This window comes from Leptidea sinapis, chromosome 4 (genome assembly GCF_905404315.1).
Source record: "Leptidea sinapis chromosome 4, ilLepSina1.1, whole genome shotgun sequence".
In the NCBI taxonomy this organism is placed as follows: domain Eukaryota; kingdom Metazoa; phylum Arthropoda; class Insecta; order Lepidoptera; family Pieridae; genus Leptidea; species Leptidea sinapis.
The window spans coordinates 15902523-15918199 of record NC_066268.1 but is presented as its reverse complement, the minus strand read 5'-3'; the positions used below and the strand labels follow the sequence as shown (position 1 = coordinate 15918199).

The following is a 15677-nucleotide window of genomic DNA, read 5'->3' as shown; positions in this document are numbered from 1 at the left end:
GGTTACAAAATTACGAGTTAGTCCCAATATTATTAAGTAAGTACTTATGCGAATTCTATATTAATCCATTGCTCGATGCCCGGGTAGAGAAAGAACGAAAGAAATATAATTATTTGCCACATGGAGTGACAGTAACATGACATAACCTTATTTGTTCCACAAATTGGAGTTCTCACAACGCCAGGTGCGTATGGCTACACGTTTGGTTTGCCCAAAACACCGTACAACTGCATTTCGTGGCAGCTTTCGGTATGCTTCCACGAAGTGTTGCAATAATATTCCGACTCCCATACGGAACTGCGTTACTTTAGGGCTATTTAAATTAAAATACAAGGAATATCTTATTAATGTCCAAAAATATTAAAAAAGGTTAGTTTGTTTTGTGTGGCAATGGCAAGTTTAAATAATGTTTAATTGTTTTTATTTGTTGTTAGTTTTAATTTTTGATCCGAGTTCCACTATTTTTTGTGCTTTGTGCTCATAAAGAATTAATAGTTTGTACACCTTCGTGTGACAGGACTGTGCGTTAGTAGCGCTCTCTGGGTTTTCACGGAAGACCAGCGTTGTGAATTCTTTTGAAACCACAACTATGCTGAGTTGGGGGCTAATTGGCGTCATTAGATCATAATTAGTGACGTCAATAAACATTTTTTCTTCCTTTCTTTCATAATATTATATTCAAATTCAAATATTTTTATTCAAAATAGGATTTAAAATCACTTATTGAACGTCAAAATCTACCACCCATTCAAAAGAGACTGCCTCAGACCTGAGAAGAATGGGCGCAAGAAACTCAGCGGGCTTTTTTTTTAAATATAAAATATGGATTTGCTTTATTCCCAGTCCGTGGTGTCATTAAGAAAATCGTTTATGCTATAATCACCTTTCCCACATAAACGTTTTTTAACAATTCTTTTAAATTTCGTAACACATTATTTTGTTTTGTACATTTTCTGGGATCATATTGTAGAAGCATATACATCGCCCAACAAAAGTCTTACTAACTCGACCCAACCGAGTAGTAGGCATAACAAGTTTATGTTTGTTCCTCGTGTTAACATTATGAATGTCACAGTTTTTAGAAAATTCCTCAATGTGCTTATGAACATACAAAACATTATCAAAAATGTATTGAGAAGCAACAGTCAAAATGTTTATTTCTTTAAATTTTTCTCTTAATGATATTTAGGACCTACGTTATAAATCGCGCGAATAGCCCTCTTCTGCAGCACAAAGATAGTATTAATATCGGCCGCACTGCCCCATAACAATATACAATAGGACATAATACTATGAAAATAACTAAAGTATACTAATCTCGCCGTATCTATGTCTAATTTTCTTAACCGCATATGCTGCAGAACTAAGCCTATTCGCCATCCTTCAATATGGGGGCCCCACTGCAATTTGGAATCAAGAGTAATGCCAAGAAATATAGCAGATTTCACTGGTTTTACCACCTCTCCATTTAATAAAATATTCGCATCTATATTTTTGACATTTGGCGCGGTGAATTTAATATATTTGGTTTTATGATTATTTAACAATAAGTTATTGGCGCTAAACCAGTACACGATGTCAGATAGAGCATTGTTTACTTCGTCATACAAAACTTGGCTTCGTTTCACTTTGAATATAAGTGAAGTGTCATCCGCAAACAATACCACCTTGTGTTTTTTTTCTACAAGGTTAGGTAGATCATTTATATAAATTAAGAAGAGGAAGGGTCCAAGAATAGACCGTTGTGGTACCCCCATACCGAGAGGAGTCCCAGGAGATCTCCTGCCATTCACCTCGACCCTCTGAATCCTATTTAAATATGAGATCAGAAGATCGAGTGCAGATCCTCTTATACCATAGTGGCATAGCTTCCTGACCAGCGTTGAATGTTGAACACAATCAAAAGCCTTAGATAAATCACAGAAGATACCAAGTGCATTCTGTGATTCCTCCCAGGCCTCAAAAATATTCCTGATGAGTTCAGCACCTGCATCCGTAGTCGAGCGTCCCCTAGTAAAGCCAAATTATTTTATATAAAGTAACTTATAAGTGTTAAAGTGAGTAAGCATTTGGCTTAAAATAATTCTTTCAAAAATTTTACTAAGGGTCGGCAACACCGAAACAGGGTGATAGTTATTCGGGTCAGAAGTGAGTCCCGATTTAAATATTGGTGTAATTTTACTATACTTCAGAAGGTCAGGAAACACGCCATGTTCAATACAGCTATTAAAAACTAGTGCTAGATATGTTGCTATGACGTCAATAACAGAACATTATTTTTACAGATATATATCAGCAGTTTTTTTCATTTCTAAGGATCTGAAAGTTTTAATTATTTCTGCTGGGCTAACAACAATGAATTTGCAATTTTGTTTACATTCCTTAACATTTTCCAAAAGAAGTGACTCGGCAACACTGGTGGAGGAGACAAGGGTGCTTGAGATGGAAACTGGAATGTCAGAAAAAAAATTCTCAAAAGCAGAAGCCACCTCCTGCTCAGAGTGGATTTTTGTATTGTTTATTATTAGATTATATTCAAACTTGCAGTCTTTCGCTCTTCCAGATTCCCAGTTAATGACTTTCCAAGTAATTTTTATTTTATTTGAAGCATTTTTAATTATTTCTCTAATATGCATTGACTTAGCATTAGTACATACTTTCTTAAATAATTTTGAATATTTTTTCACATATACAAGGAAAGATACATCATGATTGCATGATGATCTCTCACTATATAGTTCATATAACCGTTGTCTGCTCCTATGAATACCAGCTGTTGCCCAGTTGTTAAATGACAAGAGACCACCCGAGTTGACTGTCTTTGAAGTACTGTTATAATTCAAATACAAGTTTGAGAATTTTTCTGAAACATTGCCTCTATATTTCTCCATTCGCCTATTGTTTACCGGAACAAACATAAACTTTTTAGTTGAAGTACATTTGTTTCCTTCAATATTAAAAGAGGCTAATTGACCAAAGTGGTCTGAGCTCAGTTTACTAATTATTGATTGAGAAATAGGTTTATAATTAGTAAAAATATTATCAATACAGCTTTTAGAGGTGCTGGTTACTCTAGTAGGTTCTAAGAAAATATTTGATAAATTATATGATTTAAACAAAGATTTGAATCTAATACATGTGGATTTTTCTAATAAGTTAATATTAAAGTCACCACAAATCATAATATATTTCTTAGATTCTGATAATTTTGATAGAACCTCCTCCAATACACTCTCAAATAACTCATATAATGCATCGGGGGGTCTGTATATGCTTACAACAATGGCACACTCAAGCTCTGCACAGGCTATTTCAATGGTACGTTCAACAGAGAGGCCCACAGTATCTTTACGGTCTTTGAATTTAAATGATTTACTTATAAGTATAAGAGAGCCACCACGTGTTGCCTTTTCTCTGCTAAACACACTTGCCACCGGATGACCACTGGAGTTAAAAATGAGCTCATATTTTCTAAGCCAGTGTTCAGTAAGACATAAGATATCAATATTTTCATGGTTCATTAGTAAGTCCAGTTCCAGTTCTTTACCTAACAATCCTTGCATATTTTGGTGCATCAGGTTTATAACTTTACAATTATTATGTTTACTATTACTTGTACATTGTGTATTTATATTGCTAGAGGAGTCCCCTATTGTCTTATTGACTAATTTAAATAATTTGGAACATATTCCGAACCAGAAACTAAACTATAAGACTGCTCAATAGAAGCAGTAAGTAAATATAACACTTGGTAAACGTCTTGAAGCTACGCCAGTTCGTAAAGGGGCCTTGACAGGGGAAGAAGAACTGAGATGAAACTCCCAGATCATCTTTTCTTTTAACTTAGCCTATTTAATATAATACTAAAGGTGGCCTGCACAGAACCATGAACCTCTATATAATCTACCATCAGTAGGTAAGCCCTCTTTGTCAAAGAAGTTTTAAGGTACTATGGAATATGTACCTATATCCAAAATCTTATGATACCGCTAAATTTTTTATTGAATATAATGACAAAATTATAAGTAAATAAATTTTGAATATTATGCATCAAACCACGGTTGACAGTAGGTATAATAGATAAAGTACAACTCACGAGTTGCTCGATCATCGGCGATCCAGGCCCTAAACCTGCGCTACTTGGATGAATGGATGACCCTGACGACAATAAACTGGATTTTGTTGTTATATTTTTTTAAATAGGTAAGTACGATAATCAATGACCTGTATAAATACCACTAGTAGAGGGCAGTGACTATAATAGTCATAAAATGTTAGTATAATACCATTGTTTACACCTATACATTTTGTGTTATTCGATGCATCGTCTGTACGTTCTCAGTACCTAATTCTTGGGGTTGTTTCTGTTTATTTTGCATAGACCATATCATTTTTTTAAATTGATTTAAAAGAGTGATGTCAATGAGTTTGTTGCCACTTCTCATTAAAATGGTTTTGATAGAAGATACAAATTTCTTCCGGCAATGGCCGACGATGTCAGAGCCCACAAGGCATTTCTAGTACCAAGGAAACATAGACATGCAAAAATAATACATACCTAGGCACTGTAGAAGAAACCCCATAGCGTTGGGGAACTTAGGTTCACAGGGACAGACTACAGCGTCGACAACGACCTGTTTGCTGCGCTCGGTGTGGAAGATAAGATGGATATTTGGATGAGGCCCGTTATCCACCAAAGAATCAGATTTTGATATTTCAAACCAGTTATTCTATTTAATGATGAAAATTAAAGGTTTATTAAGTAACGGTTTCCCATTACTTACTGTTCAGTTGCTATTAATTATTATTATTGATCACATAGTGCTTATAAAAATTCTTGTTTCTCAAAACTTTAACAACTGAAATAATAAATTAATTTTCCAAATTATCTGAAACCCATGCGCTGGTAAGTACCTACTATGTACTAGTATCAACACAGTATAATGAGACTTATCGAAACTTTCAAGTAGATGAAGTCATTGGGTTAAGTCGATGTACGAAAACAAAAAAAAAGCATATAACTACATGATGTTTTATTTTGGCTGTTTTAGAAGCTAGATACTAATTTACACCTCCACAGGAACAGGATCTTGATTCGGGCAGCCATGTGTACTCTACTACAAAATAGAGAAACTATTAAAATTTAAATATGTTTATTCAAAATCACATAATTAACGCTAAAAACAACAACTTATTCAACGTCAAAAACAACCACACATTCAAAATAGTGTGCCTCAGACCTGAGAAGAACAGGCGTAAGAAACACAGTGGGTTTTTTTTCATGAAAATATGGTAACAATATAATATCGTACAATAAACATTTTTAAGTAAATAGCTTGAGGGTGTTGGCTCCATTTTCAGTCTGTGGTATCATTTAGAAAATCATTAATGTTATGATATCCTTTACCAAACAAACGCTTTTAATAATTATTTTATATTTCGTAACACATTTGTTTCGTACATTTTCTGGGGTCAAAATGTTGTAAAAGCATATGCATAAAAGACTTACAACTTCGATCAACAATATCTAGCTAGATTAGCAAATATTTGCTATTTTTGATCGAAGACTTACAAACTCGACTAAACCGAGTAGTAGGCACAACATGTTTATGTTTATTCCTCGTGTTAATATTATGATTGTCGCAGTTTCTAGTAAATTCCTAAATGTGCATATGAACATAAGAACATTATCAAGAATACTTATATTGTTTATTTATTTAAATTTTTCTCATAAGTATCTAATGGTTCTTTAGGATTAGGACCTAGGTTGTAAATAGCGCAAAAATCTCTCTTCTGCAGCACAAATTATTATTATGTTACATATACGGTATTAATATCGGCTGCAGTGTTGTAGTCTATAAATCATGTAGGTGTAGGTGTACTCTAAGAAAAATAAAACGCATAAAGTAGGTACCTTCTCTAAAATATTTTTTTACGTAAACTACTTTTTGTCGCATCCCAGCCATACCCGTTAGGTAATAGGTACCTCACACAAGATTTACTCAGAAACAAATATAAACTAGGATTTAAATAAAACACTTAAAGGATCAAAACGCGTGTAATTGTAACTGTGTTACACGTTTAAGCAAATTTATTTAACTAAAATACTTTTTATATGATTAAATCGCGTTTACTTTAACTGTAATTTTTACGTAACTAATATAGTATTAGCGTTAAAGTCATTTTTTTAATACTTAATTGATTTTTTAACTCGGTGTTTCGTGACGTTTTCAGAAGCACGTTTAAAGGATGACTACGCGTTACACGCGTTTTAATCCTATAAAAGTGTTATAATGAATTATCAAATATGTAACACTTGCGTTAATTAAAGAAAATAAGTAGTAGTACTTATTTTTGTTGTATATCGCAATCATTGCATGTCTAAATAGTGATTTTTTTTTAGAGGAAACCATGGTTTTGACGGAAGCCAAAAAACTTAGATATTAGAGATCTTAATTTTGTTATTATAACCTCCTAAGACTCCGCGTACAATATTATGTACAAAAAGAACATTGCTTGTCAGGCCCAGGTTAATGGAGCTCTTCATTGTGGTATCTTCCCATTGTACATTTTTTGTACATAAGTTTAAATTTATTTTTAAATATACCCGCAACATTTTTTACATGTCTAATAAACTTGGCTAGTCTATATTGTCTGTGTTTTTAATGCTACCAACATAATGGTATGGGAACTGTCCAAATTAAATGAGATAGACTGACGAAAACGGCGCGACGTCGAGCAGAAGGTAAGTTTATTCCCAAATTATCTACACAATCATTTTAGTTCTCATGTCATTGTTTAAATAATTATTTTAATAAAGGTTTGAATAGTTGATTCTGGTAATAATTTGAGCTATTGCTTCTCTAACAACCAATTTATACAACGATTAATTATTATGTGCATTGTTTTAGACATTGGGTCTTACCACAAAATATACTATTGAAAAACGTATACTCAGTTTTCCTTACAGATCTTAGAGATGAAGAAATTTTTGAGTTTTAAATGAATCGGACTATGGAGATGAAGGTTTCGAAGACAATGGAACGGGTGATGAATACGTGCCTGTTGACGAACGAGGGGATTCTGATGTGTCTCCAGCTTCAAACTCTGATTCTGAAGATGAGGCTGCGCCTACAGCTTCCAAGTCAATCAAAAAGACAAGGCCGTAGCAGAACCAGAGGTTTACGTGGTTGCTTTAGATGGAGGAGAATTCGTGGGAGAAGAGGTCGTGGACAAAATAGTAGGGGTAACATCAGGAATGAATGTGATTTTGTGTGATTAACCTACAAAAGTTGAACCAGAATGGACTGGTAAAGATTTTGAGCCAACACTTCCACAGCTTTCTGAGCTGTCATACATGCCAATACACACGACAACTTTAGATAATTTGCAGTATTTTCAACAATACATTGACGACGACCTGATTGCTGTGACAGTAAATAAAACTAACCAAAATTATGTTTTTCGTACCGCAAAGGCATTACAATTAGATGAAAAAGAATGCAAAATATTATTGTACTCATTACGATATCTCGCATAAATTATCCATATGTATATATATATTGGGAACAAAATATATGTACAAATATATGTAAATATATGTACGATTGATACGTCATGTTGAGAACTTCGCTAAAGCTGGTGTTTGACTCAGATATAAATGAAGAACTAAGTATTATATATAATTAAGAAGAAAACCTTTATTTTATTAAACAATTTTTCTAAAAATTTATACTGTTTAATTTAATCCTAACCATAAAATTAATAAGCATACAGACCCAACATGCATTTTTTTGCACAAAACATAGCCTTACTAGGCCTAGCCCAAATTGTCCTCGAAACACATAGCAATGAGGTAAAAATAGGTCTTTAAAAAAAATTGTAATCGTTTTCAAAATATGGACATAAACATCTCTGGGTCTGACAGCAAATATTTATTTCGTAAAAAATTTTGTACTTTGGGTTTAAATCACTACCTACTTCTTAAAAGTCTAGGTCTTAGGAGGTTATTAAGATTATTTTGCTATATAGTTACAGTACATAAGGTTCGAAGTTGTCGAAAACGACAAGATTTATAAAAAAAATAATTATCAACTTTCAACAACTATTACTACAACCACCCACGACTTGAAAACTGGGTCCGACTCCTATAAAAAATGTTTCGCCTCCATTTTACACTTCGGACTTCTCAATACCAATTTCGTAACACTGCTATCTATAATTTGTAGCGTGAACTACTTTCAAAACCTACAATTTATAAACGTTTAAGAACAGTAGTTACAGATGGCGCTAATAAAAAATATTTGTGTTATAGCGCCATCTAGTGAATGATATGGATATTTGGTTTTATTTTTGCAACCAAGTGACGCTAGAGGACGCTGTCAACGTAGCTTATGAAATTGCCATGGTTAGTGCTTCCGTATGGCAGGATAGATGGAGCCACCAATAAATATATAAACTAATATACTTCGACACGGTATATTCTTATCGACTACTGAACTATTTTATTTTTGTTAAGTATTAAAATTATTGAGACTGTTACGAAGACAAATAAGATACCCTCCTGTGTAGACGAGAACGTTTTATGTTTTACTTGAATACTTTTATGTTTTATAATATTTTTTACAGTATTACTATTCGATTTAACAAAGAGCTAAATAATTATTATCTCAACAATGATTGCATCAAATTGCTCGCCGAATTAATATTTTGTTCCCAGCGGTTATGATAACGATTGCTTTGTTTGCAATATCCACTTTTGTGTTGGAATAATGGGTGCATTCAACCAAATGGGCGCGAAAAGTGTCGCTTTTATCAGTTCCACAAAAGCCGGGAATCAAAGATATTACAGGCTACGAGGTGTTGCTTTTGTACATTAAGGTGTGGGTTTTTACATTTATGGGCACCTAGTTCATTTCAGAATGAAAGGGGAAGACATTACTATAAATTGTCTGGGTGTAGCTATATGTATAGATGTCGATGTCTGGTTTTCTCTAAAATATTAGTAAAAGAGATGCAACTTTGAAAAAAAATAAGTGTAGTTATACACAGTATATTATACAAGAATTGTTTAGATGAACAAAAAATAAAATTATATTTGTTTGACTTTAAAAAGCAGAAGGTATATAATTCGGCTCCCTTTTTTGTATTTCTGTTAGCTCATATCTCTGCTGTTTTTGGACCGAATAAAAAAAAATAACATGAATTTTACATGTATTAGCTTTTTAATGGGTTTCATCATCGATATTAAATAACCCTAGGTACAAAATTTCATACAAAAGTTATAGTTATAGGTCTACATTAACTGTATAGTTTTGTTATTTGAAGGATATATATTTTTAAATATTTATTGAATTTAAAGACAGACCGATTAGAAAGCTGGAAATAAGAAAATGTATTGATGATAACCTTTTATTAAAAATGCTTTTTTAAGTTAAGCATAAAGAAATATTAGGGGTTAAAGTATGAAATTGCCGATTTGTACTGAAAAATTGAAATTCGTTTTTCTTTTTAATTTAACATATTTATTTGATTAAAATAATTACCATTATTATCTACATATTGCTGCCATTTAAAAGGAATGTCATTTATGCCTTTGCGATACCTTTTTATTGGTAAGCTTTGCTTTAGGACTCTGTTGCGGCGTTTGACCTAGGGTCAGCCATTGCATTTTTCACTTACGGTTATCGTAAGGAATCCACTTTTCATCGCATGTCATAATTCGATCCAATGTTCCTTCATTTCTGTATCGATTCAACAAGGCAACACAAGTTTCAACAATCATTCGAATTTTCGAAGTATCCATCTTTCTTCTCTAAGCTGATTAAAAAAAACAACTGAAAGTCGATAGTCGAATGTTGCAAACTTTCTCAAACCATCAAGGTTTTATATCAATTCGAAGTACCTATTACAATAAAAATGCAATTTCATAACTTAATTCCTACTAAGTTTCATGTTCAGGTTACTAGCCACTGAGAAGCGGAAAATTGTATGCATTGACACTGTAGCCCGTAGGTTTTCAATCAAAGCGACTTGTAACACAAATTGACAGTTCAGTTCCGATTGTGACAAAGTTAAGTTTATGTTTGTTTATACGCTTGTATATTGTAAGTCGTTGGTAAAAAGTTTATCGACCGAAAATAAGTTTCTTCTTCTTCACGTCTCGTCCATTACTTGAGATCAGCAGTCCTAGTTCATGGCTAGGCGAAATATTTCTCGGGCTTTCTTGATGCCGGTCCACTCCTTTATAATTCTGACCCAAGACTTCTTTCTTCTTCCAACACCTCTTTTGACAGCAATTTTCTACATCAATATAGTTTGCAGCAGATGGTACCTATTGTTGCGCTAGAAGGACCTCTGCGTTAGAAATTTTATCTGTCCAACTTATGCGGAGTATCCTACATCTCGAAGGCTTCAATATTTTTACATAAGTCTTCCACAAAGGTGGCACGGCCTCACAACCGTATAAAACAACAGGCCAAGTGTAACATTGCAGGAATCTGGTACTGAGTTTCAGACAAAGTTGACGGCTGAACTTTTCTTACCTTCATAAAAGGAGCGCAAGCAATTTCTATGCATCCCCGGATGTCCGTTTCGCTTTTCCATGAGTCTGTTAGCCATGACCCAAGATATTACGTTAATTATCAATCAATCATTACGTAAACTCTCTCCGAGATTTTCAGTCCCATATTTATATGTGACGTCAACTGTGGCTCTGGCTTCTCCGATTTTTTTTTCCATTTAGACGATTTGCGATCAGTCCTCTGACTATAATCAGTTGAGTTGTAAGAGGTTGAGCTTTGGCGAGGTGGAGCCACTGCCCCATCTCCCCTTAGTTAGGTAGCACATTGGCTCTCTTGAGTCTTCTAATCAGATTTTGCTGCAAGAGTATACTGGATAGCTGGTTTGAGTGAGTACCCAAACCCGCTATCCAGTTCGACAACTCTGTCAAACGAGTCTAATAGTTGATTGGGTATCGTTTTAATTCGTCAAATATGGTTGGGTTTTCCCGATACCCACGGACTTCCGAGTTTCGAGTGTACCAAGGCGCCGATGAAAGTACCCTTAGTATACTGTTTCGAGCTCTCTGGAGGCTCATCATGTTGGATTTGCTGGCTGTCGATTGGACTTCATTCAATTGGATTCCATATGTCCAGATCGGTTTTATTAAGGAGCAATATACCCTAAGTTTGTTAGATAGTGATAAGGCAGACTGTCTACCGAGAAGCCAGGTTTTTTAATATAACATTGATTTTGTTGCGCTTCGTTTTTATATGGTCTTTCCATACCATCCTACGGTCCGGATAAAATCCGAGGTATTTAACGCAGGTTGATTGCGGCAGAGTGTCGGAGCCTAGATTGACCGGTGGACGAGATCTCCGAAATAACGATATATTTTTGCTTTGACAAATTCATTAGGGATTAACCCTACTTTACTCTATTCAGGATTTCTTGTAGATTTTGCTTTGTGGACGCTATTAGGACAGTATCGTCAGCAGCGTCTCCTAAATACTTACCATCTAGATTCTAGAGCATCTTTTATTACATGTTCAGAGTACAAATAAAGTAATAGCGGTGACAGAATGAATCCCTTTCAAACGCGTTTTTCAATTTTAGTAGTGTCTGTTTCTTTACCATCTACCCTGATTGTTGCTGTTTGATCCCAATATAAGTTCCTTATGATCCGAATGTCTTTGGTATTTATGCATGTATTAAAAAGGAGTTCAAAATGAATGAAACATAAAAACACTTCTTGCTGCATATCTGGACCAGTATACTAAGTGCAAACTGTGCCTCCCTTGTATCTAAGTATGTATACCTGCTCCAAATCCAAATTGATTATCACTAAGTTGGTCTTCACATTTTGTCTTTATGCGCTTGTGGATGATCTTCAAAAAAGTTTTAGCAAAGGTTTGACTCATGAGAACTAGTACCGAACTTCATAAGTCTCATGCAGTCTTCTTTTTAGATAGGGTTATGAAAGTTGAATTTACCAATCGTCGGGGATTTTTCCAGTACTAGTAGTTAGACGTTATTATAGTAGTGTACCAGTACTATACAGTACTTATATTTTTCGGTTGTATCAGTTTCAGACTTTCTATATTTACATTATCTGGACCAGTCGCTTTTCCTGTTTTTTTGGTTACTTTTTAATGTTCACCTGTTCAGCTCAGATTTTATAAAGTCGGGTCCATCAGCTTCACTCACCCAATTCGTCAGCCTGCGGGTATTGTCACTGTACAGCTCTTTTATGTACTGTTCCTTATAGTATTTCTTAGTTGCAACGTCCAGAATAATATTCCCCTACTTATCTTCTCAAAGTGAACGATGGCGTTTTATTGATTACCTGCCTACTAAATAAATCATGATTTTTCATGAGAGCTCCTATGTGATCACTATGCTGTGCGCTGAAAAAAAATATGTGTTCCTATTAAAAGGCATTTATTTACTCAAAATTGATTCCTTTAGAATTCTTTTTGATGCCATTTCTAATAACTGCTAGAGACTACTACCGCTTCGGAAACAAATGGCGCTCTGAGAGAGAAGAAGCGGCGCAAGATACTCTCCCAGCATTCTTTTTTTGCGCTCTTTTCAATTAAAATATACAATATTTTACAGTCATTTCTGTCGCTATAAAATAATCACAATCTAGTCCCAGGCTGTCCGATCATTTAGATATTCAGCAGTGGAGTGATAGGATTTACGACAGAGCCATTTTTTTATAAAACATTTAAATTTATTTATAGATAATGCCTGAACAGTGGCTAGGACTTTATTATAGAAGTGTATACATTTACCCTTAAAGCTATTATGTATCTTATGAAGCCTACTAGAATTAGTTACAAGCAATCCCTTATTTCTAGTGTTATAATAATGAAAATCACTATTAAGAGTAAAAAGGTGACGATTTTTGTGAACGTATATTAAATTTTCATAAATTTTCTGAGAATGAACAGTCATAATATTTATTTCTTTAAATTTTTCTTTGAGAGACTGTCTATAACCAAGCTGATATATAGCACGAACAGCTCTCTTTTGCAGAGCAAACACTATATTAATGTCAGCAGCATGACCCCATAATAAAATACCGTACGTCATGATGCTGTGAAAATAACTGAAGTACACTAATCTAGCGGTCGCAATATTCGTGTACTCTCTAATCTTTCTAACTGCATATGCCGCAGAGCTGAGTCTATCTGCTAGATGGGCAATATGTGGAACCCACTGAAGCTTTTTATCTAACGTGATACCCAAGAAGACCGTAGTGTCCACAAGTTCCAATCTGGTCATTTATAAGTACGTTGGTTAGTACCTCCGCTGTGTTTGGTGTAATGAACCGTAAACACTTTGTTTTTTTACTGTTTAAGTGCAGATTATTCATCTCAAACCAACGCACTATCTTTGAGAGTGCATTGCTTACCTCGTCGTCAATATCCGCAAGTCGCTTCACTTTAAAAATAAGTGAAGTATCATCAGCAAACAATACAATTTCATGGCTATCATCTACCTTAAACGGTAGATCGTTAATATATATAAGAAACAAGAAAGGACCGAGAATAGAACCCTGTGGAACACCTATTTCCACAGGTTTACCCGAAGACCGTTTACCATTTACATCGACTATCTGAACTCTTTCGCTTAAATATGATTTAAACAGATTTAGGGCTCTATTTTTCACTCCATAATGCTTTAGTTTTAGGAGTAAAGTTTCATGGTGGACGCAGTCAAATGCTTTTGGCAAATCAAAAAAAATGCCCAATGCATCCTGTGACTCTTCCCAGGCGTCAAAGATGTGCTCAATGAGTCTAGTACCCGCATTAATTGTTGATAAGCCCCTAGTAAAACCAAACTGATTTTTGTTCATTAATTTACAAAAATGCATTTGTAGCTGTTGAAGCAAAAGTTTTTCAAAAATTTTACTAAAAACAGGCAGCACTGAAATAGGTCTGAAATTAGCAGGGTCAAAAGAACTGCCCGATTTAAACAAAGGTATAACTTTACTGGATTTCATGAGGTCAGGGAACACACCCTCATCTATGCGTTCATTAAATATTATTGCTAATTCAGGTGCTATAATGTCAAGTATGTATTTTACAATATTAGTCGAATGGCCCCATAGGTCTTTTGTATTTTTTAGGTTAATTAATTTGAAGATTTTTATTATATCGCTACCTGTAACATACTTAAATTTCAAATCAGTGGAAGATACTGGTACGTGTAATTTAAGCATATCATATGCTGCTTTTGGCGAAGAGTTAAGGTCTTTGGTTGTGACAATCGGGATTTCGGAGAAGTATTTATCAAATTCATTTGCAATTTCTATTTCCGAATGTATAACGCGATTATTAATATTTAAATAGATAGAGGTGTCATTGTTAAGTACCAGTTTCATTGTTAATTACACTCCAAGTCACTTTTACTTTATTATTACTGTTTTTAATTTTATCTGCAATGAAACGTGTTTTCGCTTCATGACAAACTACTTTAAAGAGCTTGGAGTATTTATTTACATATATTTTAAATTCTTCACTATTACTGTAATGTTTCTCATAATACAGGTCATATAAGCGTTTACGACTTTTGTGGATACCCATTGTTGCCCAATCATTAAAACAATGCTTGATGTTTACTGTCACCGTTACTGGAGTAAAAATCCTGTCAAATTCCCCACAGAAGGAATTGAAGACTAAGTTATAGTGAAAATTAGCAGTTTCACCACAGTGTAAAAATGGTATCGTATTTACCAAATTATTTCTAAACCTCTAAAGACGGCTACCCCGTAACTGGTATAATCGTCACCTTTTTTGGTCTGACATTGTCCAATCTTGTATTTACTTTTATAAGTTGCCCACTATGGTCGGACCGAAGATTATTAATTATGAGTTTACTAGTAATAGTAACATTTGTAAAAATATTATCTAAACAGGTTGCTGTTGTAGAAGTGATTCTAGTAGGTTCCCAAAATACATTGAATAAATTAAAACTTTGAAATAATTTTTTAAGGCTAGTACAATTGGCCGAAGGTTCATGCAAGTTTATATTAAAATCTCCACACACTATAATTGACTTGCTCGTTTTGCTAAATTTTTAAGTACCTCCTACATTCTATGTTGGAATTGTTCATATGATGCAGTGGGGGGGCGGTATACACTTACAATAATAAATTGCTCTAACTCTATACAAGCTATCTCAATTAGTTGTTCTATAGAGAGATTAACAATATCTCTTCTATTTTTACATTGTTAATCTATTATTAATAATAATTAGGGAACCTCCATGTATTGCCCTACTTCTACAAAACGAACTGACTACTTTATGTTCTCTATTAATTATATATTAACGAAGCTAATAGCTACTCTAACATCATCAAGTCTGTATTTAGATTCTTATTTCAAATGTATTTAAAGAATACAAATAAAATAGTCTCATATTCTGAAATTTAAAATCAAAGGCTTAAAATGTAGTCCTGTGCGAGTATAGAGTCGGGAATCACGATCCAATGAATAGGACGAAATTGGAAGTAGCAGCGCTGATTACAGCACGTTTCCTCTCCATTGACATTCAAGGCTTAAGATCGAACTCAGAGGCTTAATATTATGTCGATACAGCACTCATCACTTTCATATAGGAATTTCGGATTTGTGAGGTTTAAACTTGCTTAAAACTTGGTGTATGGA

The 15677-nt window shown here is 34.1% G+C and overlaps 1 long non-coding RNA gene across 1 annotated transcript in view; it reads right to left on the bottom strand.

Annotated features, from left to right (window-relative positions):
• LOC126979992 (uncharacterized) overlaps positions 1–15677 on the bottom strand; it is a 486858-nt gene that overhangs the window by 405937 nt on the left and 65244 nt on the right. The gene's annotated exons all lie outside the window — the stretch shown is intronic.